The sequence below is a fragment of the Ischnura elegans genome, chromosome 1 (genome assembly GCF_921293095.1).
Source record: "Ischnura elegans chromosome 1, ioIscEleg1.1, whole genome shotgun sequence".
Classification (NCBI taxonomy): Eukaryota; Metazoa; Arthropoda; class Insecta; order Odonata; family Coenagrionidae; genus Ischnura; species Ischnura elegans.
Genome location: NC_060246.1, coordinates 2215272 through 2241207, shown reverse-complemented (window position 1 = coordinate 2241207; position 25936 = coordinate 2215272). Strand labels below are relative to the sequence as shown.

The 25936-nt window shown below is 39.3% G+C and overlaps 1 long non-coding RNA gene across 1 annotated transcript in view; it reads left to right on the top strand.

Moving 5' to 3' along the window:
* LOC124154601 overlaps positions 1 to 3399 on the top strand; it is a 34610-nt gene extending 31211 nt beyond the window's left edge. The window contains exon 3 of the long non-coding RNA XR_006863970.1: positions 3032 to 3399. This is a non-coding gene — a long non-coding RNA (uncharacterized LOC124154601). The remainder of the gene's footprint in view (positions 1 to 3031) is intronic.
* The last annotated feature ends 22537 nt before the right edge of the window (positions 3400 to 25936 follow it).

Genomic DNA, 25936 nt, shown 5'->3' with positions numbered 1-25936 from the left:
GGAAAGTATTGCCGGACTGCTTCAAGGATAATTATTGGCTCCGCGAGCCATTCCTTACATCGCAATAAAAATCGTTTATTATTACGGTAACATTTGTTCCATAATTTTTCGTAATATAGCCAAAATTCCAACCTGAGAAATTCTCGGAGACCATCAACAGCTTCCTCATAGCTCTGGACATTTAGTCTCCGCGACAAAAAATCCAGTAAGAGTATTTTTTTCTCGCCTGATGTTTTACACTTTATTTCTAATATTTCATTATGCAACACAGAACGATTTATTTGATATGAATCCATTACCACCCTTGAAAACAAATCAAAATGATAATTGCCATGATGATAATCTAAAAGTGATATAACACATTGTTTAAGAAGTAGGCAAACACACCTATATTTGGTATGGAAATTGGTACAACTTACCTTAAACATTTTCAAGCTGAAGAATCACAGTTCCGTCCAACTCCGAGAAAAGATAGTAATTATTAGTGATAATTCAATAAAGGTCGAACGAAATCACTAGGCAAGATGAATTTAAGAATTACACTAGAGCACGACACGTCACTAGGGCAACAAACACGGCCTTTCTTCACCGATTCCAAAATAAAACTGCAAGTTGACGTACGTCTTTGCCTTGAAATTCACCCCACCAATGAATTTACTATAACCTAACACACAAACAGACTTCCGAGTCTCTTTTTTGCCTTTCAATACTATTGCCTTTTCGTAGGATCCCCAATTATAAAAAATACCACACACTTGAAGTACACCCGATGAGAATTTCAACACACTGCCTGAAAGAACACCACATAGCATGAATGACTCTAGTGGGCTGAAGCTCGTGGTTTATAAGGCTCCTCAAGAGACGAGAAAATATCTCGAAGGAGTCCTGCTATACGCTGACTGTATATATGGAATCATATATTCGTTGATTACTGTCCAGAAAAAATAAAAAAAATAAATGCAGAGCGAAGCACATGGCCCCTTCGCTTAGGACGCTAAGGATTAATGAGGCGGACCAAACACACTTGGGGCTCGAGGTGACGACAAACAAAGAGAAGACGGAGAGAAGGCATTGAGCTTAGAAGATACCGTATCTCAAGCTAAAGTAGCTGACCTAGCTAAAGATTTAAGACTGCTAGATTTTGGATGATGTTGAAGAAGAGGACTCAGACATCAGTGACGACAGTTCATTCGGGGATTGAAAGTTGAATTACCGTTAATGAAAAAAGACAATCTAAAATCTCATAAAAAAGCGATGTATAATTTATCTGTATTATTTGTGTCTGTAACTTATTTTTATTGCACTGTTGGCGCAGTATAAGGGAGCATAAACGGAATGACAGAGAAATACCTTCTCGTTTTAATGTATAAGATAAAGGCATGTGAGCTCCTTTAAAGTAAATTTAATCCGACAGGAAAAATAGGCCAAGCGGACTGGAATGTCGCAGGAGTTGATGTGCTCTAGTCGGAGGACAGAACGAGAGAGAGCGAACGAAAGCTCGAAGGGGTAACTTTGCAGGTGCGCTAACAAGTTTCGCAGAAGACAGCTTCTCTAGCGGCAAGTGCTAGGACTAAAAGTTACGTAACTGCGCACATTAAAAAATATTCTCAACATTACCCATTACCTAAGGCAGTCATAACATATCTGATTTTTTTTAATTGGAGTGGCTGCGACTCTCCGGGGTAATTATGCGGCGGTTTCCCATTACCTTCCACATCGCAGCACTACAGCCGTTAAAGTAAATGTTACCGCGTCCACAGTGAAATTAGTGTCCTAGGACTAACCACTGTGGTCTTCTCCACTCATGTGAAGAAGAGCTGCTGCCCTCACCCCCGGGTGATGTGAGGCGTTATTGTTGGTGCCCTCTCATTGCCAAGTCACGGAATTTTCACAGGTTTATTGTAACATTAAGATGGCCAAATTTACCCTGGGATGGACCCATACCACTTCTGAATGCCATCGATTTTTGTCCACGAATGCTTATTATTTGAGTAAACTCGCTAATAGCGCAGTTTAGCTCTATATCTAGAGGTCGACTCACCATCCGAAACTGGTGGAGGCATTTGGTGGCTTTCAGCTCAGCGGATAATTACAGTCCCTTAAAAAACTTGGTGACTTCTGCACCTATGATAACGTATGGGTGTAGGTTAAATTTTTATATAAATGTTGAAAGAAATATTTTACTTGTAAAAATATTTCACGTACCTATTTCTTCCATTTTTGCTGTCCTGAGATATCACGCGATGATATCTAGTCATTTTCCGAAACTTCGGCAGGTATGGAAAGCCTAACCTGATGCATTGTTTGAGAAACATTTTTGAACGTTGGACACCGAAAAAATGTGTATTCTTAAATATATTCCCGGGGTGAGCTCAACCCCCATCTTCCCGATCCAACCCTTGGGTTTAATCCCTAAATGAGTGACTTTATGTGAAGTTTATGCAGGCCTCGGTGGCTGCGGGCTAAAGTCGTTTCATTCTGTTGGGCAGTTACTTCCCAGTGGATATTGTGATTTTTCTGAACACAGTGTTCAGCAATGGCCGATTTTTCAAACTGTCCGAGTCGGAGGTGGCGTCGATGCTCCTTCACCCTCGTCTCAATGGTCCTCTCCGTCTCTCCAATACACACTTTACCACATTCGCATGGAATGCGGTAAATGCCGGCTGTCTTCAGACCAATAGGGTCCTTAGCTCGGACTAACTGATCCCGGAGTTTGCCAGGAGGAAGGTGAATGCTACGAATATTGTGTTTAGCAACGTCGGCCTACACCATGCAGACCCTGACCCGGTTGGAAACCCGAGAAGCTTTCATCCACGCTATTCACCGGGAAAATCTCAGATTCTTCATTACCAAATAGCGTTGTTCTCGGGGGTGTGGCAATGAATAAATTAAACAAAAAAGTGATAGATTGCCCAGGGATCTGGATTTCCCCATTTCTTCCCTAACTCTGTGATTTCCATGCACCTTTGGCTTTGCTCAGGACGAGCTCTCCCCGAGCATTCACTGATGTGTTTCTCTTTCTCTCTTTCAGTGTCCACACTCTTTCCTCCGATGGGCATCGGACTGCTCGTGGTGAACACGACGGATGCCTCGCCTGCGGAGGTGCACCATCCGCAGTCGGTGGAGCTCGAGCCTCCCGCTCGGAGGAACCTGAGCATCGGGGAGCCGTCCAGCAACCTGCACGTCATGGAGCACGTGCGACCCGCCAAATTGCCCTCGGCCACCGAGGCGCCATTGGACGAGGCATCTGCTAATGCAATGGACGAAACGATCGCCAAACTAAGGTTTGTACTACGTCTGAAAAAAACATGGATAAATGCACTGTATTCACTGGAATAGCTCTTTTCAGCATTCCTTCAGTAGGCGAAGTGCTTCCTCGGAAGGTTGCAGTGCTATAAATTTGAGAAAGAAGTCAATAATAGTGTTCGGAGGTAAATATATTAACGCAATAAAACTAAAATCTGTCCATTTGCGTCGCAAGATGTTTTCATCGTGGCAAAAGAATCGCCAGATAATTTGTTTTGCTCATTTTAGGTATTTTGCTGAAAAATATTAAAAATTAATTTTTCTCAATTTTCTAAAATTAGGTCATTATTAATTCGTACAAGATGTTAATCTCTAACGCAATCAGCTCCTTCATCAGCGTCCACGTTCCACGCTATAATCTTTTCCAGCCTATTCTTTTCAATTTTAACCTGCAATTCTATCAATAACTCTCTTCTGTTTATCAAGATCTCCCTTTACATTGGTATTCCCTTCCTTGTATCTTTATAGCTCCATTTAGTTATTTGTTATTCCTACATTGCAATTTTTAACGGGGAGTTTGCTTCTGATGAGTAAATTTGGTCGTTCTATATTAACTTCTTCGAAACAGTACTTCTCATTAATGTTTCTGCGGAGAATGGAAAGCTGCGCCTTATCCACTGACAACTGAAAAAGAGATACCTTATCCCTTATTCTTTTCCTCCCTCCCCTCTGTGGCGTCGTGTACAGGTATGTTTGCTAGCGATTTGTATGGGTGGCATGTAAAGACTACATTGTCATCACAGATTCATTAAATGCATTTAAAATCCATATTGACATGCTGTAGTGCCGACAAATTGATTTAAAAACAATGGCTGTGGTAATTCGCAAATTTCTCCTGCTCCCTGTTATCGTAATTAAATACGCAGTGCTATTCGCTTGCTTCTTTGGAGTTCATTGTTTGGAGTTATATCCTCTTAAGACCCAGTGCATCATATATGATACATCTGATTTAAAAAAATCATACCCTGATCTAAGAATGTCTCCAAGTGATCATTGCCGCTGGTATCGTATTCTACGCGTTGTTCGCTTGAACATGTTCAACTGTTTTCCATCTCTCTCATGAAACCCAAGCGTGGTTCATCACGAGAGTTTCTAGTTTTGGGGTTATTCTACAATGAGTGGCGTTAAGAGAGGTGCGCACCATTTATTGGTACTATTTTACTTAATTTCAATAATATGACCTTATGTAACATCAATACTATGCAATTTATTCTTTCATGCAAAAAACACTTCTTGTGATTACCTCATTATGTTTACGTACTGTAATTGATACGTTCATTATTGCTTAGTGATTTTTTCTAAAAGATTTTAATATAGTAAAAATCATTTTGAACATAACAATTTCTGAAGTGGATTAATATTTTTCGGTTCTATTTCTGTAGAAAAATGAGGAAAACGAAAATTTTCTGCGGAAAATACACTTTCAGGTCTGAGAAGGTTATCCCACCTCTGCACTGTGTCTTTCAAGCCTATCCGAACGCCTTCTCACATAAAAAAGTGGAACCGTCCCGTGGAGAAATGAAATCGCTCTTGGCGTGATTTACAAGTTCCGTGATAGCGGATACCGTAACAATACTTTGATACTTCGAGGATAATAAAGGCATCGCGTGACATCACCTGATCGCCATTGAGTGGTCGGTTAGGTTATTGCGGCGGGAAGGTCGTTAATCTAGCTTACACCATTGAACATGGGAGTCATCAATCTTGCATTAAGCCTCAGTCAGAAAACCCATTCACCCGCCTTCGAGTGCTCATTTACTCTCTTTCAAGGTGGTAATGCTAGGAGCACTTAGTTGCCGTAAAATTGCTTCGATTCCGAACGAGAGTACCACCCAGGAATAAGACCGATCACCACACGGTGGCGTTTCCTGATTTTAGCTGTTGCCCGTTTCCGGTTCAGATTTATGAATGTATTTCATATTGCGAGCATTTATTATTGTTTCCAAAGGAAGAAAAGCTCTTTTATTGAGATGACTCCTCTCTTAAGACCTCTATATACAAAACGTCAAGTGTTATTTCTTTCCCTGGAATTTTCTTCGCTATCCCTTATACATATTTATTAACATATATGATTTATTATTATACACTTAAAGGACACAAGTTGATCATCCCTTACTTTTAGTTGGAAAGAATTATCCAAAAAGTTTTAATAACAGGGAAACAGGTTGCAGTAATTTATCAAATAAAGTGATGAAAAATTGAAAGGGTTTAATTTTAATCTGAAGTAAATTCCTCCTCCTAACACTGTCCATTCTGTTCTTTTTCATCTCTAAAGACTTGCTACCGTTGACATTAGTTGGTCAGAGTGAGAATAGCAATCATTATTTCTATTGTCGTCAATGCTATTATTACCTTGAGTTAGCAACTACTAATGATGATTGGAATAAACGCCCGTTTGAAATAGCTGGTAACCTCTATCCTGCAAAAGAATGTTCTTTTTTCGAGTTAATACAATAAAACACGATCATGCACGTATCGAAATCCCACCTATAAAGAGGTGAGTTCACGGTCCATTTGGCTTTCCTATTATCGCCAAAAAACGACTTCGGATGATACGAATTCCCACCTATTACGAACTATTCTTTGTTCTTGAGGATTTATTTCCTCGTTTATAAAGAAATAAAAGCCATCTTCGTTACTTAACCATTACTTACCTTATTATCAGTTTTTCTCACGTGTGGCCATCACCACATAGTTTTCCGTTAATCTTGAAATCCTTCTATATACAACCATTTGATGGTAAGTGTGGGACATTGGTTTATTTTTACGAATTTTTTGCTTAAATAAGGACAATTTACGGAATATTAGCCGGCAATACAGTTATGGATACAGCAAAATCCTTTATCTTCGATGTACCGAAATCCCATTTATAACAAAATAGAAAGACGGTCCCCTGAAATTTGTTATAAGTGAGTTTTACTGTAGTTTTTTTCTGAATATTTGTATGAGGAGAGGCGTTTTCAAGTGGGTTAACAAAATTCAGATATCAGGACAACATCGCTAAGCAAGGTGACCGTGTCATTCGCCGCTCTTTTAAAAGGGGGAGGTGTCCAGCAGTTGGGAAATCTCTCCAGCCATAAATTGCCTTTTCTCCGTCAGAGAAGGATATTCACATAATTTGCCCTGTTTTTTGAGCCCACATTGTTATTTATTTGGACCTAGTGTTTCGGAGACCTGGTAGCGAGTGGTTTGCGTGACTGGAAAACTTGACATATTGTAATTGACGATCGGGAGTCTTTATGGAACGTTAGGAGCCGGAATGTCCCGAGGAAATAATTATATAACGCGTCGGGGATAGCGAATAAAATATGCTCGTGGATTTTCTTTTAAAGTGTCGAGACTGACCGCTGTGCCACACCTTGACATTACCCTTTGCCCGCCCAATAAGGAATAAGCTACTGTACTCGGCTGCACTTTCTACTAATGAGTGGCAAGTATATGCAAATGTATTAGATTGGGGTTGCGTAACTGACCGTCGGGAAATAAAGTAGCTGATTATTAGTTTTTTTTCTATAGTCCTTTGGAGTGTTTTATTTAGCGTTCTAAGTCGGCAAGAATAAAGGACTCTGGAACCATCTACTTCTTCCCGAAAATGTGTCGCTTTTCTCTTACATGCATCGCTTAGCAACCCTGTGATTGGTTTTTCTTAGCTCTCCACAGAAGTGTCATCTAATCAAAAGCTCTGTAATGTCGGACATTATTTTTTTCATGATAAGTTTTTTTTTCCCCTTACATTACTTTCTCTTGATATGTTGATAAATCGAATCTTTTGTAATTAAAATATTCCGTCAGTTAAGCTACGTTTCCTTAAAGCATTTAACGATTCTCTTCCTCTTACCCCACATCTCTCATTGAACTTCCCTCTTCAGTTCACAATAAGACCCTTTCTCTTTCAATCTTCTATTTAAAATATCTCTTAGCTTCATCACCATACTCCAATAACTCAGGATTTCCTAATCCTCGTCTCTTTTCCTCTCTATGGATTACATACTTTCCACTATTCCAGTAATGTAGGCTGCAGAGTATTTATTTGATTCAATAAATGAAGAAAAAGATAGAATGAAGGTGCGTCCTTTGGGTCGACGCGTGCTAAAGGAAGATGCACGATTCCTGTGGAGTGGAGTGAGTTTTACTCTGTGGAGAAAGTGAGGAGAACTGTCGGATTTCAAGCAAGGAATTATTGAGCTGCTGATGAAGAGCACATTTTTTATTAGCACGAATACAGAAAGTAATTTATTACGCTTTCTTTGATAGAAAACATCAACTTCAAAGCAGGGAAACAAACAAACGTTTGACTTGCTTCTAGTGGAGGTCTACCCTGGCATTTATATTGAAGTGATAACTTGCTGTCGATGAACTGTGATATAAATTGTCAATGTAATTGGCTTCATAAACTCAGACCATAAAAGACATTTACACCGGCAAATTATATTACAATTCACTTGCAGCAAGTTACCGGCGCAGTTTATTTCTCAGAGTAATCTCTACCGTCTCGGATGAGGCCTTTCTAGGCTTATCTCGACTCCTTCGCCATGAATCAACAATGCAGCAATGTCAATTCCGTTTCATAATTTATACTTCCAATATATAAACGAGTCCCAAACAAAGTTATCGCGGTATATGCTGCATCGCTGCATGTGTAAATGCCCTGAGATTTACGACGGAAAATCCCGCGGAGACAAAAGAGCTAAAAGAGCAGGAGCACCATCCATCCGCCTGCCAAGGCCGAGGGAATGCTAAGGGTCGCTCATAAAAGATTAAATCCGTAATTACGTGCTTATATAAGATCCCGCTATGATAGTCGAACCAGGTCGTAAATCGAGTCGAGCTGTTACCCTGAGATGTGCTCAGAGGTCAGGAATGTGATAAGAGTGAGAAGGAATGAATGCAGGGAGAAAGGGGCTCATCCGATCTGAGAATGGTAAACGTTGGAGATAATAGCTCTTTTTTAATCAAGTTTTCAAAATATCAGTCTACAAGACAATTCCATTGTAGTTTTTAATCGGGAATTTATGTACATAAAATGTCCTTTTCTTAGAATCTTGGAAATGACTTAACTAACTGGTAGCCATTTGCGAAATTCTCCTCGTTTACAGTTTTGTTTGTTCTCGGAAATAAATTAACATAATATTTCGAGTCGTGGCGCTAATGTATTCTAGTGATGTCTAACTTTTTATTTCCTTTAATGGCTTACTGTCAAGCTAAGTTTTGACTGTGAATAATGTGCTTATATAGAAGCTCTTAGGCTTCCTACATTAAAAGAGTATCTGCATTTTCAAAATGACTCGTCGATTGCGTAGCTCTATGTGAATAGTTATCGGAATACTCGTACTTGTGTAAAAACCTCCTGGATATTCATTTACTGTTATGATGAGTGGACCGACAGCTCAGGTTATTTGCGCCGTGCGTAAGGGTAATGGCGGAATAGAGAATGAGTAGAAACTCGGCGTCGGCCTAGCCTGCTCGTAACGAAAGGCACCGACCGAGAGGACCACACAGTGTGAATGACTCATTCGACGGAGCGCTGTTATAAGTGCCCTCCAAAAATCTCTCGTATTGAATAATCACTCCACAGCCAATTTTTATTCGATGTGTCATTAATTACGAATTTACTTATTGAATTATTTCGTAAATGTGATGCTGCCCTTTCATAAAATATTTCATTGTTAGAGTGTGCTTATTTTACATGATAAAGGTCACTTCAATGTGACGGCCTCGATGGAGGGTAAAGACCTAATCTGAAGGTCGCGGGTTAGAGTCCCGCTTGTGGAAGTTACCTTTATGCAAAGCATGGACATTTGTTTTTGTAGTGCTGTTCATTGATGACATCCTCCGGGTCAGGTTCTCCATGAGGGCCGACGTTTCGATGAACGAGTCGTTCATCGAAACGTCGTTCACACACAAATACGTGCTTCGTGTCGATCACTGGAATTCCAATTAACAGGGTTCCCACTCAACCGTGAAAACCTTAAAACCGTGAATAAGCCGTGAATTTCTTTTACCTTGAAAATACCTGGAAAAAGCCGTGAATTTCGTCATATGATCTTAAAAATCTCTCAAACTTCATTTCAGAAATACGATTGAAAGAGCAAAAGAAGAATCAAAAATGTGGATCATGTTTCAAGGTCAGTCATGCGCAGGCACTGTCCACACATTTATCTGCAAAAATATATTCTAAGCGCAGTTGTTGGTCCGTGTGCCATGGTTACGCATTGACCTTAAGCCTGTACCAAAGCCTGAATAATAGTAACCAAAAACCCTGTCGAAAATTCAGACACTTCTGAATTCTCCTGGCACCCTGGTCCCTCCATTTTCCCGCTCACAAACTTTACCCGGAGATGATTTTGTAAGCAACGACAAAGCACTTCCATTGCTGCGTTTGCATTCACAGCGTCTGTCGCGTTTGTAAAATTTTTAGTAAACATGCGGTCGATGATCGTTACGCGATCGATATATCTGCCTAAAATAGTTTATCTTAAAACCGTGAATTTGACGACATCTAGACCGTGAAAACCTGGAAAAAACCGTGAATTTTTTATTTCAGTTAGTGTGAGAACCATGAATTAACTAATCAATGATGAAGCGTATGGCTTGTTTAACGATCAAAGCAAATGAATGCATTAATTGACATGCGTTGATGAGGAGGGACGACTCGTTTATCGGAACATAGGCCGTGATGGAGAACCAGACCCGGTGGAAACCCCGAATATCCTTCTGCGATGCATTAATATGCAATAAGTATCCTAGATATAATCAGGGATGACAGTTTCTAATCGACTAATAGTCTCGTTAATCCACTATAAAAATTCTCTATGATAAAAATGGGTAAAAAATTCCCTTTGAGTGGTCTATGAAACAAGTGAAGGCAAAATTACGACTTCAATTGTATCTTGCCTATATTCTTTGGCTGAAAATGATCCAGAATGTAGTATTATGACGATTCATATTCATGCCGTATTTCTCCCATTGCCTACCCTTTTCGTTTCACTTTCAAGCACGTGAGGAACTCGAAGAATTTGGGTCCCGACTCGGCGCGTCTGCCTTTAAGGATTTTTCTCACGCCTCCCTTCCTTAGGCCATTGGTCGTGTGAGGTACAGCCGATTGCGTTGCGACACGATGTCTCCCGGACGTGCCAAAGATGATGCCGCGAATTAACGGCGACGCGGCTTTGTAATCGCGGACACCCTAAACCTCTCGGATTGGACAGTGGAGACATTAAATCCTACATGGGTGGCAATTTGGAGGGATGAGATAGCGATTATCAGATGGCGGCTTCGGATGAGGTGGGAAGGACCATGGGATGTGCCATGAAGACTCACGAATATTTTTCGAGTACCCTATCAAAATATTGCTCTGTCAATCGCAAGTCCTTAGTTACCTGTTGAACTATCGTGTTTGCATCCATGGGACGTGCCCCCGTGTCTTCCCTCCAGGATTAATTAGATAAGATTTTAATACGGTTTCCATGACGATCGTTTTATGTTGCTTAGTACGGAGCCTCAATCATTTAGTTTAATATTAATAACTTTTATATAAAAATAAAAATATATCATAGAGTAGTTGTTGTACTTCGTTTTTTATCACAAATACATGAGGACCTGTCAGGCCCCTTGTGCCCCCATAAAAAATCCTGGATCCTTCCCTGTTACTATATTATCTATCACTATTACTTTGGAACTGGTACCTCCTAAGTTCGTTTCCGTGTTAAAAAAATAAGGGTTGAGATAAAGACTGGATATTTCTATGCATACTCTATGTTGTCACATAGTCTTCCGTGACGTTATTGATTCGTGGATATCTCCGTCTTCCGGGTTTTCTTCACGTTGGTTGTCAGAGGTTTACAAACGTTTCGCCGGGATTCCTCCGGGCGTCTTCAGCTGGAAGAGCCAATGTTGGCATTTCCACCGCTTTTTCAAAACCATCGTCCCTCGCTGCTGTGCTGTGCAACGCACTCTTCAAAGTTTCTGCTACGCTCTCTTCAAAGCATTTGTCAGATGGAATCCGTCTTTCCTTCTATATTTCTTGGCGTTTTTGTGATTTCAATTGACTCTATTATCAATCTGGGATAATATCTTCTTTCCTTGGTGATGATTCTGGCTTCGCAACATTTTATTTCGTGTCCAGATTCGCTTCAGGCATGCCTGGCCACTGCTGATAGCCTGAATTTCTTATTCTGTGTGGCCGTCTTGTATATCAAATAAGTAATTTACAAAAAGACTGGAAAATTTTCAAATTTCAGGCACTGAAAATCGTTGAACAATGGGCACTTTCCGTACTTTAATTACCTTTTAAGACTGTGTGGAACGTGTAATACCTGGAGTGGAATAGAGGCACCACGCAATCGAAACTCAGGATTTTATTGCATCTTTCATTCCAAAGTGGCTGTTGCAGGTCACCTTCTTTGATTTCACCTTTAAATGCATTTCCGACACCGTACAGATAGGCATTTATGTTGGAAAAGAAAAATGATACCTTCACCCGCAACCTTTAACCGTATCCACACCTGCTTAAGTAGCACCGTTCGAATATCCATTATTATAAACTTTGAATAAAGTTGTTTATCGTACATATCGGATGTGTCTTTCAGGAAATCATTACTATCGTGCTTGATTCAATTAATTTATATTATATTAAGCTTATTTAATTAGTATTAAGCTTAATTTCTTTAAGACATGAGAATAAATTGAACAAATATTAAAAAAAAGGTGAACTTTCCGGGTGACAAGATCAAGAAAATAGCCTGACACAGTTTCGAATTTTTTTACTCGCAATTTTGTTTTGCAACAATGAACCTCTTAAGGGCCTATTACGAACGAGCGGGCGGTACGCTACCGCCGGGCGGAGTTTTCGTTCGGTATACGGTATCATACCGTCCCTTGCGATTACGAATGGGACGGTCGGAAAGTCACCGCTGGGCGGAGAGTACGTGTCAGGGGGTCGGTAAGGAGCGATGCGGCGGAAGTGACGTTTGTATGAATAATTCTGAGCTCCTTCAGCCCGAAAATGGTGTAGCCAATGGCAAGGGCGTGCGGTGTTCCAATACCGCAGCAACTGTTCCTAGCAGACGAATATTTCGGCAAGAGTTGTTGGCAGTGGATAAAGACAATCAGTGGTATTTATGGATTAATAAGGATGTGTTCTTCGTTGATTCACCTTAAAAGTTTGACAAATGAACGAATTTTGCTCCTCAATTCTTACTTATAGGATAAAAAGTTGAATAAAACAATAATTAGCAGTGACTTGCGGAAGATTGCCGCACGTAGCGTAGCTGTGAACTGGTAACACCTTCAACTAACCTGACATTAATAAATTACATCAAATTCCCCTATTTTTGTATTTAAGTTCTATAAAAATTTTAGTATCCCGTTTTTGCTGTTGAATTTGTATTGCTGTTTGAATATAGGATGTAATATAAATGTTATGCTTGCCATATGCCACTGTGTTGAATAACTGGACCCTTATGACAAGCCTTATAGTGTAGAAATACCAAGTTGTTTGTGAAATTAGGCCAATTAGTATTATGAAGTATTCTGGACCGCCTGGCCGCCACCGACAACTATGGCGTCGTGAACGCCGCGCCGCGCCGGCCCAATGGATGCCGCTCTCGTGTTATGGCGGCGGCTCTCTTGCCGCGATTCTCTCAGCCGATCTGCTCTCACTGCTCTCTATTCCCGTGTGTTTGCCTTTCTCGGCTTGAGGTGTCCCGTCGCCCAAAATAGGGAATTTGATCACGCCCTCCCACCCTTCTTTTGTTTCGTCGTTTGCGGACCACGTGACCGGCATTGTTCCTCACAGGCGTCGTTTCTCCTCCCTTTTGTGACGTCATCCGTGAAATGTACACACGATGGGGCTGGATAATAGATATCCGGGCCGGGATATTAAATGACATTGATATCCGCGGGTGATGTCAGATACGGGAAGAGAGCAAGCGAGGCCGTTGGGGGCGTCAGCTATTCTGGGCATGTGCGTCTGTCCTCCGCTGCAATGTTCGCCGTTGTCGAAGAAGTCTTCCTTCCTTCCTTCGTGGAGACGATCCCTTTTGGTTGGCCGGCCCCGATCTTCGGCGCTATTGATCTTGGAAGGCCGTGGCACAGCCAGAGGGCTAAATTAAGGGCGGAGCAGAGCCCGCTTTGGAACTTCAGTGGCCATAAGGCGGGGAACGATTGCTCGTCCCTTGCCAAAATTCTGACTGATAATGATTTATGTCTCATTGATTGATCTTCTCGCGAATATCGCAAATGAAGTTTTAGCATCGCGAATATCGGACGTATGATCCTCCATGAGAAGTGCGTTGGCCTAGTGGGTGGTGCGATGGGTTAGGTACAGACCAAAGGGTCCCGAGGTCTAATAACGGCTGAGACGCTCGCACACTTAAGAAAAAATCCTGCAAGTGCCACGGAGAGGAATTCGCTATCGCACCATGCATTTCTGGCTTTCGCGCACCTCTGCCATATGCCTATGTTCATGTAAATTAAGTAAAAAACCCAGATATTAAAGGCCAATGGTGCTATTTTAAGTGGTACAGGAATAAATAAATACATGCTGTCAATCTATTAACGAAGAGAAAGATGTGAATTATTAATGCCGTGCAAGGGTGAATGTAAGGAGGGACAGGGTCCTTGGCCCAAATGAGGACATTTATGAAGCAATAATAAAGTGACGTCTTAATTGAGATAATTAAACAAGTGCGTGGGTATAGCTGCAGATTACAATAATACTCCGTCATTTTTTTCATCTGTTTATGCATAAAATATCATGAAGTTAGCAAACGAATACCAGGAGCGATAGACCGGGTGATTCGGACGGCGATATACCTCTACGGAATACTACATTTGTACTGAGGAAAGATCGTTTGCCTCGCTTGAGGTCGAACCTAAGTACCTACCCTCAATCCTCGGCGAGTGCTGTGGCCAAGTTCAACTTAATATTAACTTAAGTGGACGGGACTGATTATTAAGGCCGATTTACACGGGGCACGTACCTGCACAATCTGACGTGTGTTTGAAGGCGCAGTCGAAATTGCGTCGTGTAAAGCGGTGAATTGCTGAAACACATGTGAGAATGCGTGGACGTGAGATGGCAGAATAGCCCCTGTTCTAAGTTCGTTCATGCATTTGCGCAATTCCACGTCATTTTAGAAATTAATGCAGCTCAAACCTGCGCAATTCCGTGTCCCGTGTAAAACGGTCTTTAGTTCCTATCGTGCCGCCGTCGCCGAGTTTGCTGAAAATAAGATCTTTTGTCTCAAAAACTTGAACATTTGGAGTGATTTGGAGTATTCGCGAAAATTTTGAGTTTTTTTAATCCGAGTTTAAATTTGTAATTAGGGACCCCAAAAACCTGTACATGCATTACTACGGTTTCGACATTTTACCGTGCCGCACTTTCCAACATTCTGGTCTAGAGTGCGCTGTCCTCGTTGAATTTTCACTGCGTATGATGGAAGGGCGTGTGAAAGGGAAGAAGGGCAAGGGACGGCTCCGAATGAGTCACCCAGGACAGGCTGTAAATTATGTAAAAGAGAAGAAATGCGTCTCTAAGAAAAGTCTAGTGGATAGGAGCGAGGAATGGAGAGCTGCGTCTAACCAACCATAGGATTTTTGTTGATTTATGATTGTGACGCATCACACTTCTGGTTTGTACCAATTTGAAGATTGATGGTGTGGTCTATAACGAAGATAACCATTCACACGTACTGTGCCGTTACTCTTGGATGTTTAGTTGTAAAAAATGTAAATCTTCATTTGAATATTTTCTCTTTTTCGAGATTTGGAAAACGTTAGGGATGAGACGAGGTCATTGCTCTGCGACCGATCCATTGATTCCCCAATTCTCATTTTATTTCTGTCTTTTCACGCCTCGGAAGCGTTTGAATTTCCGTGTTTCCACTGACGACGCGAGGAGCCCCTTCAATGTTCTCTCCGTCACTTGACCCGTCCCGCCGTAAAACATGAGGGATCCGTGAATTTAGTGGAGTAAATTTTTTATAACTTGCCAGTTGACAGATGCGCTATAAAAGAGCCGAGAAAATTGCCCAAATTTCCAGATGGTCCATGTAGAGAGGACTCTTTCCACTCTTCAACGTTTGGCAGGCCATAAAACGTAAGTTCAGCCATAAAACGACTCTGTTCGGGCATCCGATTGCAGTTACTGTAATAAAGCGAGCGGTCATCGCAGGATCGCTTGCTGCCAGATACGCATGAATTACGCTGATTCCTTTCTTTGGGTTGGTTTGAGGTGCGAAGTATCCTTATATTCATGAAAATACTAATATGAATAGTCTTCTGATTATACTGCATTTACTGGCGGTCCGAAAATATAAATTCACCATTTTATTTTCCAAAAATTGCATTTGTAATGGCAATTTTTATGCAAGCTTTCTGGCTTCTGCGGTACTTGTCTAAGGGCCGGTTGCAGGAATGATACATATGTATTCAATAAAGTTATGGGACTCATAAGCCATAGAAACCAAACAATTTGCGTTGCAGGAACGTTCAATAACTTTATGAGTCCCATAAACCATTTCATAACTTATCGGGCCGAATGAGCGGGGTTAAATAGTTATGAGTTCCATAACTCTTGAAAATGGCGGACGACTAATCAGCTGGTTGGATGATTTCTGAGGTAAGAGTAGAATTTAGCAAGAGAAACTGATTTTTACCATGCTCATAAAATCTCTAACTATCATTATATTGCAGTTTTTTGCTTTTGAATGAGTTTTGTCATAATAGAAGGCGTGTGGCGTACAATTTGAAATAAATACTGTGAGAACTTCTTGTAACTTGCAATATTACACTTGAATCTGCTGCGCTATGAAAAAAAGATAATCGACGTGTGCAAGAACGTATCAACGAGCATCGCCTGTTATTTGTCGTCTTTGTCGTCCGTGAAGGGATGTAATTTCCATTAATTTGAGTTAAACAGGGGTAATCTGTGTCCTGAATTGTAAATTCATCCTGTGGAATTGAGTTATTTTTTTATTGTACTTCGTCAGTTATCAGGTATGGGCAAGGCAAGGTTGCAGTATTTAGCTAGCATTCCATCATTTTTAGATTTTAAAGATTATGATATCACTCATCTTCTATTTGTATTGATATTACATATCCTTGAGATAGTCGCAGTGTTTTATGTTCACTTTATCGACTGTAAGTTTTACTATGAAGGAGGGCAAATAGTAAAATTCAGTCAGAGTGTAAACTTTGTGGTATGAAAGTTGTCGTTTATTTTACGAACATTGAACATTAATTATCCGGGTAAACTTGAAAAAGTGTATTTTAGAATGTTCCTGGAGCAGAATTTTGTGATAGCTGTGTGTAATTGAGGGATTACTTAACTTTGATAGAAGCATTGAGGACAACACGGAAAACTTCCTTTATTATTTAAATTTGGGTTGTCTCAAATTCTTTTTTGACCGATAAAGTTTACAATAGCAGAGTATGGAGAATAATAAAATAATGAAAGAGTGATTAACCTGAAAAACACGTTACAATTGGCATGAAATGTGACAATATTTAGTCCTAACAGTAATTGCCTCAGCTACACAATAATAAAGTATTTTGTTTGGGCAGTGGCAAGTGCTAAGATCCAGGCAATCATATACTTATGTGAAGTATCTTCAATAGTAATAAATTCATAAGTGTTTGACGGAGCAGCTACAATAATTCTGTTGTTAGAGAACCTGTGAGGACAGAGTGCTGAAGGTGTATTTAGTGATTTTCAGCTAATTGGAATTCATTTGATTTCTATAGCTCCTGTGCTTAATAAAAAAATGATCATTACATAATTAGAAAGTAACCTTGTTTCATACTATCCATTGATGAAACTATCACAAATGTTAGAGGTCCTTAAATCAGCATTTCACTTTTAATTTAGTGTAATATACCAATGCCATGGATGCATGGAACTTATTCTCTTCAGAATAAAATAGCAATTACTATTGAATGATTGATTTTCTGTGTAAGTTATAGTAATGTTGAGAGGTATTTTCAAACACCATGCCGAATTGTTGTGCATTCTGTTTTCATCTTCCTTAAAAGAAAAGTCAAACATATTTAAAAAATACTCATGATGACTGGTAAAATCACATTCATCCAACAGGTTTGTAATGTTCCTTAGAATTTATCAGCACTTTTTCATGGTCTTTTAAAGATGATCATACAATTATATGTCTTGCATTTAGCATTTATGATTGAAGGAAAAAAAGTGTGCATAGAAGTTGGTGTACTACTATGAGGACATTAGTATTCATTCTTTTGAGTTGTAGCTACAACTGCTGCAATTTTGCTTATGCCTGTGGACTTTCTTAATATTTTTAAGAGTAAATATTGTGATAACTTTTTATAATTTCAATTTTGGAGAGAATATCAGTCATAAACCACGTTAATGCCTCTTGTAATTGCTGTGATAGTTTATGGATATGCTTCATGAATTTTCTGGTCGGAACATGTCACCTCAGTTACAGGATTTCATTTCCAAATATTTTTCCTAATAGCTTGTAATGCTGATTTTAAAAAAATTAAAATATCTCCATAGCCATAAAAACACCATTAACTATTGGTGCGTATGGGTTTCCGGGCGCTCCAGCCGCGTTCGTCGGTTTTGGGTGACGACGGTTTCGAGAGCCATCCTGCTCCCGTCTTCAGGTCGAAGTGGAGAAGCTTAATTTTCCGCCGAGTTATATAGGCAGGCCCCTGGGCGCTGATTGGCCAGGACCCTCTTCCATGTCTTGTCGATTGGGTAGCCGTGGTCTCTATTGAAGTTCTTCGTTTTGTATATCTCCAGGGCTTCTCTTATTTGCCGTGGGTAGTAACGGCTCTCCTTTACCAGTATTCTTGCCTTGTCGAACTCAATGGTATGTCCCGGCTCACTCCATGCGTGTTCTGCGATGGCCGACAAGTTGAACTGCTTCTGTCTCATGGCTCGGGCGTGTCCCTTCATCCTTGTGGCCATCCCTCGACACGTCTCTCCTGCATATGATTTCCCACATGAGCAGGGCACTTGGTAGACACCCTCTTGGATGGATCTTGGTCACGGTCATGACGCTGTGCCCGGGCCGAAAGACCAAATCCCACAGGAGCTATACGAAATACTATACGGAGCTATACGACAGGAGTCCCCTACATGCTATCTTTTGTTTTAGCGCTTAGGTGGTGTAAGGCTAAGAAATTAGCTTCAAATGGGTTGATATCAGTGAAATAGTCCTACAAAATTCCTTTTTATCTCTCTTTTGGTAATTATATCGATAATACTGCAATATTATTTTCTCGGCTTGTTGTAAGAAACTTGATCCAGGGGTTTCATCCCGCTGAAAAAGTGAGGAAAAATTTATGCCTTATTTCTACGCCTCAGAAGTTTACTTTGGAGGAAGTGTAGTGAATAATAATTTACAAGAGAGGTCGTTTATATTGTAAATTTATGGTTTTTAGGGAATATCCCGCGTCAGGTTATTAAAATGGCCGACGTTTCTTCTCCTATGAGAAAAAACGTCGGCCATTTTAATAACCTGACGCGGGATATTCCCAAAAAACCATAAATCTACAAACATGGACCGCGAAACCTTTAGTAATTTGTCGTTTATAATGTTTTCTAGACTTGGGAACTGCAATAAAAATTACATTATGTTAGTATTTCACATCTGGGTGTTTTCAGGAGGTGTACCACGGCCGAAAAATACTGGATGCAGTGGAATAACTTAGCGCAGAAAGTGATGAGGTCGATGCGTTGATACCGTTGATACTCTCCTCTGAAGTTCGTGACCTCACCGTCGAAGAAATACCGGCGATGGGGAGATAGTCATAAATGAGAGCGGTATTCCGCTACCTTCAGGCATTTCTGGGACTTTTGAAATTAATTTAAACGCGCTGAGATTGAGATCTTTCGCTTATTTCTCACTAAAGGATTACTTCAATTAGTTTCGAACTATTCTAATAAGTACGCTGAGGATAAAAATAAGCAAATGTATACTCCAAGTATGGCAGATCTAATAAAAATCATTGGGATCCTAATATTGTCGGAGTACAATACATTACCACGCACTAATATGTACTGGACAAAAGAAAGAGGATATGTATGTTCCAATTCTGAGACTTTGTATGACGTAGGATAGGTTTGATAAGATTAAAAAATATCTACGCCTCTCCGATGTTTGACAACTAGACAAAAGGGAAACATTTTCAAAAGTCAGGCCTTTTCCCAAAAGTCTAAACCAAAATTTTATTCACTTTGGAATTATTCAAAATAAATTGTGCATTGATTAGCAAATGGTTCCATATTTCGGGCGACACGCAGCTTAAATGTTCATCCGTGGGAAAAAATTAGACTTGGTTGTAAATTGTAGTGCCTAGCCCCATCTACAGACTATCTCCATCAGTTTTTGCCATATGGAGGCGCCGAGCCAGGAAGAGATAGTTCAATACCACTTGGAGAAAGGATTGCTCTAAACTTTTTGAATTTTTATAAATATCCGAAACACCATGCCGTGCATTTTGATAATTTCTTCACCAGTTTGTCTAATAGCCACTCAAAGTAGCAATGGTGTTTTTGCCATGGGAACAGATAAAGAAAATGAAACCGGACACTCCACACTCAAGTCTCCGAGGGATTGGACAAAAAACCTTGAGGATTTTGACTGTTTCTTGGGCAAGTCAAAAAATATTCTATTAGTGCGATAGTATAATAATTCTGTAGACGCCTTTGCTTCAACTTACGAGAATATTGAACCCATAGTAAGGACGAAAAGGTACAAATGGAGGCTGAATAAGAGTGATCTGATTCCGCAATCAAATGTCATCAACGATTACATTTAGGGAATGGTAGGGGTAAACGATAACTCTGTAGCATTTTTTTCAGTAGCCGTGAGAATGGGTAGCGAGTCGGTACCCGAAACGTCGGCGCTCTTAAATAATCTAACCCGCGCGGTATCCTGAGAAGATTTTTCTAAAGTTGTTCGCCGGGAAAGTGTAAAATCATATATAACTCTGTAGCATGTTACCTTATCCAGATTAGGGGCAATGGTTGTGGACTCTATTCATAAATGAGCTAGATAGAGCAATGGTGATTGCGTAACGATTTTACAAATTAGTCGCGGGTAAAGCCATTCCCTAGAGACTTCCGGTCTGAGATCGTAAGAATTTTACTGTAGCAGAAAGAAGTTTCCAAAATAAAGACTGATGAAGTTTGGCATAAAAATCGGAGCGCATATGCGGGACGCCCTCGGACAAAGGACAAACCCCAGCATGTTCGTCAAGACAGAATAAAGCATTTTATCAAAGGTATACTGATTACTCCCGGCGAAGATGTTGAGTATGCAAATCACGGTAAAAAATAAAATATAAAACCTAAGTTTTAAAAACCTTTTTGAATATTTTTACCGGAGTTTTCCCAGCGTTGCGTAAACGCAACATTATGAAAATCATTTAATATGTTGATAATAATTTATTTTATTGAATATATATCTTAATTAGGCCAAAATAAACTAGAAAATACGAAAAAACTAAAGTTAAAACCGCTACACACAGTTTGGGGAATAATGGGTTAAGTTACCTTGAATATCGGATCAAATCCTGGTTCTTGGATAATGTTAGCCCCAAATGAAGTCATTTGAAAACAGCCATTGTATTTTTAGGTGTTCGCAGGAAAACTCCGTGATTATGGTGTTTCACCGGAAAGCAATGAACGTAATGGCTCAGGTGGCGAAGTCAATAATGGGAGTTTAACTTTGCCATTAAGGCAGCACAATCCATGCGTTTCTCCAGCGAACTTTAAAGCACCACAATGCTCGCAAGCAACGTCCATTTGACCAATGCGAACGAAAGGATAATCAATTGTGCAATCGTAAAGAAACGCTGCTCGATTCAAATCAACACTTGAAGCAACTTGCCGAAGATTATGTCGCTGTTGGTCTCTACGTTGAGCTCGACAATTTCTCATTGCCATCCGGGCCGTTTCACGGGTCTCCTCTCGCTCCTCTTCTGTTTGAAAAGATCGAAGCCGGTCTTAATAACGCGACTTTCTTCGCGTGCGTTTTCTCTTTCTTCGGCGATGGATTCATTCATAATGTTTCGGAGCCTCATTGCAGTAAGGGTTTGCTGGGAAAGATGAGATCTTCTGCGTCGAGGCATTATAATACGCAGCAAAAAAACTGACCGGTAATCTAGGGTGCGTTCCGAAATTAACTGGCAGTACTGCCAAACCGTTCCGAAATAAACTGACATCACGGTGCAGTAATCGATGATGTCAGTCAATTGAATTACGTTTTCTACTATGAAATCTACTGTGACTACTGCAAGATTACTGATAATCAACAATTGCTTGGAGATTTGTTTACACACACGGTAGTTATGTTTTTGTTGGCAACTCAATTTGAGCTGATCTTACCTCTAATTAAATTATTTTAATATTACTTTAATATATTTAACATGTTTGATCATTGAATTTTTTTAAATATTGTCAAAAAGATCAGTCAATACATTAGTAAAAACAAAATAAATCACAAACAAAATAAATCTTATTTTTTTGACCGTCTTAACAATCAACTCCTAAAAACATATCTCAAAGATAAAGATGAATTTTTTTTGAGAATTTTTCCAATTTTTAATAGTCTATATGTTATCCGGCGCTGAGACGAACCCAAAGAGCCCAATATCACTAAGATCGGTGCAGCCGTTCTCGAGTTGTAAGTGTTCTAACCAACGCGATTTTCGACTTTAAGCTAATATAAGATGGCAAATCGATTGACTGACTGACTCATTGATACAATTTCGCAGCCCAAACTATGATAGGCGTGGGTATTTGGCTTAATGAACGTAAAAGTAAAAAAAATTCATCGGGACAAAAATTCTGAAAACTTGAAAAAGTCGATTTGTTTTCGAGATATATCGACTTGAAATAACATGGGAGCCTTATGGAACTAAAACATTTTCGCTCTTATTTTGTACTTTATCAAGTCTGAGGAACATGATATTCAATGGACGTAAAGTAGATTTTTTGGTCGATTTTGTGGTACGGTTGTCATAGCGACGAATTCATATTTAGTATTTTTTATAATTTTTTTAACGTTTTCTATGCTTTTCTTATGGAAAAAGTTTAGGAATTTTTTTGACCAACTTGCAATAATCGTAGGACAAATTCCTTGAAATATAAGGTGCAGGATTTTTTGGTTGATTTTTTGGCTATCTTGTAATTTTCATGTGTCGAAACCATTCCGAGGAATAAACGATTTCGATTTTACATTGTCGTGATGGGCGAATTTTCAAACTCGGATTTTGGCCTTGAGACATGTGCCATGTGAAAATTTGGAATCTTCTAGAAAAACCGTTTAGGGTTCTTTGAACCCTAACGTTTCAGATTACTTTCTCCGTATCCCTCTTGGATAATTCATATTTAAATTCCGAAAAATATCCTGCTCGCGAAAAATCATTGTCGCCATTTTTTTGTGGAGCATACAACCTTAAATATCTTAGAAATCATTTCAGCTAGATGAATGAAATTTTCAGGGCAATAGCATCATTACAATAGTCAACTTTTTTAATGGTGATAATTCCGCTCGATCGATTCATGTGCGAGTTATATCGATACCAATCTCCTTGGATACGCTTTAATCGCTAATAACTTTTTGTTAATCAAGTTTTGAACATGAAAGTCTTACACAATGCAACTGATAATGTCATTCATCCGACAAAAGTTAAATCAAGCGGGTCGATTGATTAGAGTCGAAGTTATGATCGATACAAGGTTGCATTCGATGGAGCCATTTTTCAGACCTATTTACATAGTTACGGGGATAAAAATTTTAACAATACGTAAGGGAAGGAATGAATTATGCGTACACATAAATTATTTAGATGAGTAATGTTTCCTAATGCAGACATATCAATATGAATTTAAATCTTTTTGTAATAGGCCCCCGTAAGAAATACTCGCATCGCGTCTATCAAGGTCACCAATATAAGAACATAGGCTAAATTTTGAAAGCTGGGATAGTAGAGAAGGCAGGGATAACAAAGTGACCATAGAATGGAAGGGATACAATAGGATTGCGGATTTTACAGTACAGATGTCAGTATAGTCGAAAGTACGATTCGATTAGTATAGCAAATACATACGCAAATTGGCATAACTTGATTAGTGTTAGTGTTAGTAGTTTAGATTGTGTTAGTTAGTTAGTAGATTAGTGAAGCTTCAGCGTTAATTGTAAGACAACATACTTCGACGGATCGACCAGCTTACGAGAGAAGGTAAATTGACTTTCTGGACGTAGATTTATTATCTAGCATGAGCTGCACAATTTATGTGGTATTAAACACTGCACATACCTCGCATACATTTCCCTTTAATGATGTTGTTATAAAAAATATTTCGGGAAGTGGGAATGTTGTTCAAATTTCCCTCCCACTATAGAAAATACGAAAACTCGATTTCAAAACTGCGGCGAAAGTGGCGCCGCTCCATTTGTTGCAATTCTTTTGAATCTGACTGTACATCTTGGTATTCCTCACAATGGTCAATGGTAATATGTTTTGTATACAGTCTCACGTTCGATATATATCGAATCAACTATTTCTTAAAATATATCGAATTGCTATAATATGTAGGATTTTACATCCAAGGACATGGTTGACTAGGGATTAAATAGTAGATACCCATAGACTGGATTTTAAACCAATAGCATAGCGGATTTTACAGTACAGATGTCAGTATGATCGAAAAATTGATTCAGTTATTATAGCAAATACACAAATTGGTATAACTTGAAAAGTATACCCGTTGGACCAATGAAATTTGGCGAATGTGCACATCTTGGTATTCTTCAGAATGCCCAACAGAAAATTTTTTTGTACGTAGTCTAACGTGCGATATATATCGAATATGCTTTTTCTTCAAATAGGGTAGAACGCCCTATTGTTGGCACCCCCCCAGTTGTTGGCACTCTTTAATTAACTGTGTGATATTAAGAGACAGAGATGCATTGCATTTTTGATGCTTCTGTATTTAGAAGCAAAGAAGTTTACTTAATATGTGTCAGCGGTTCCGTCCACCTTACACCATTTGAGAAGTGACTGTGGACCATATAACCAAGTGCTGCATTTTCTTTGGAAAAATTGGAGGTTTTCTTAGCGGAAAATTAAGAATTCTACTTCATTTGGATGCGTTTTTTATCAATATCAACCCATTAAATAGTATGAAACTTAGATATTTGTAATGATAGTAATACCTCAATGAGGTTGTTTTTTACTTAGAGCCTGTTATCGTAATTAAAATTGATTTTTATGGGGTGCCAATCACTGGTATGTAAATATTGTTAAATTCCAGTGATTGGCACTGGGTGCCAAGTATTGGAAATTTCATCAACTACAGTTATATATATATTTTGTTCGCCAAATGCATTGTACTGCTAGTATAAATGCGTATTTTATATTTTGGCTCATAGAAATGAGTGCAACCAGTACTTGGCATGGGTGCCAATAACTAGAAAAATGGGTGCCGATAATTGGATATAGTCAAATTAATAATTTCAAAGAATTCCAAGCAAAAGAATTGATAAGTGATAATGCCAAAAAATTCGAGCAAAATAATCGCGGAAATCCTTTTAAGGGCAATATTCCCGAGAATAAGTGGTATCATGGCTTTTTACGCAGATACCTTGAAATTTCTAGCGTTCATTTGAAGGAGTAACTGATGCAAGTGATTGCGTGAGCGATATCCTATATATATCAGAGGCTGGTTTAAAACTGTGGAGGATATTCTTAAAGAGCAAAACAATTTTGATATCCTCTCTGATCAGAATAGCGTGTTAATTGGCGACTAAACTAATTTCATGTCATGCCCTGAAAAGAACTTCAAAAAATGATCAAAAAATGTATATGAAGTTACCCCCACCGTCACGTGAAGGCAACGCTGACCATCATAAGTACCTTTTCATCCTCAGGAAATACGTGTCCTCCGATGGTCATCTACCTTCTACAGAGGATCCCTAATAAAATAGTCCAAAGTGTTCCTAAAAAATGGGGAATAGGGCACAAAGACAATGAGTGGATGAGGTCAGAAGTGTTTTTTAAATTTATTGGGAATTTTTCATCTTTATCTTTTGGAAAATAAAATCCCATTACCAGTAGTGTTGTTTGTAGATGGCCACAAAACCCATCTGCTATACCACCGAAGTTCGCTATGCAAAGAATTTCAAATTATTCTAATTACTCTGTACCAAAATTCCACAAAAATATTGCAACCCACTGATGTGGCTGCCTTAAGACCAATAAAGACTAAGTGGAAGGATGCCGTACTCGAATAGACCAAAAACCCTAACGCCGATAAAAAAGAGGATTTTGTTCCCATTCTTTCAGCCATATTGAACAACATTGACTTGTCTAGAATAGTTAAGAATGGTTTCAGGGCATTAGGTCTATATCCATGGAATGCCAACGCAATAGATTATTCTAAGTGCCTAGGAAAGCGTTCATCCAAAGTCAGTGTGAATATCTCGGTGCCACTTCCATAAGATGATTTTTCTTTGATGGTTGGGGAAGAGCAAAGTGAAAATTTTTAAAGTATTCAACAAAATTTGGGAAAAGGAGAGGAATTCAGAGTTCTATATAGATTGTGGGAGCGCTATCAAATTACAATGCAAATTTA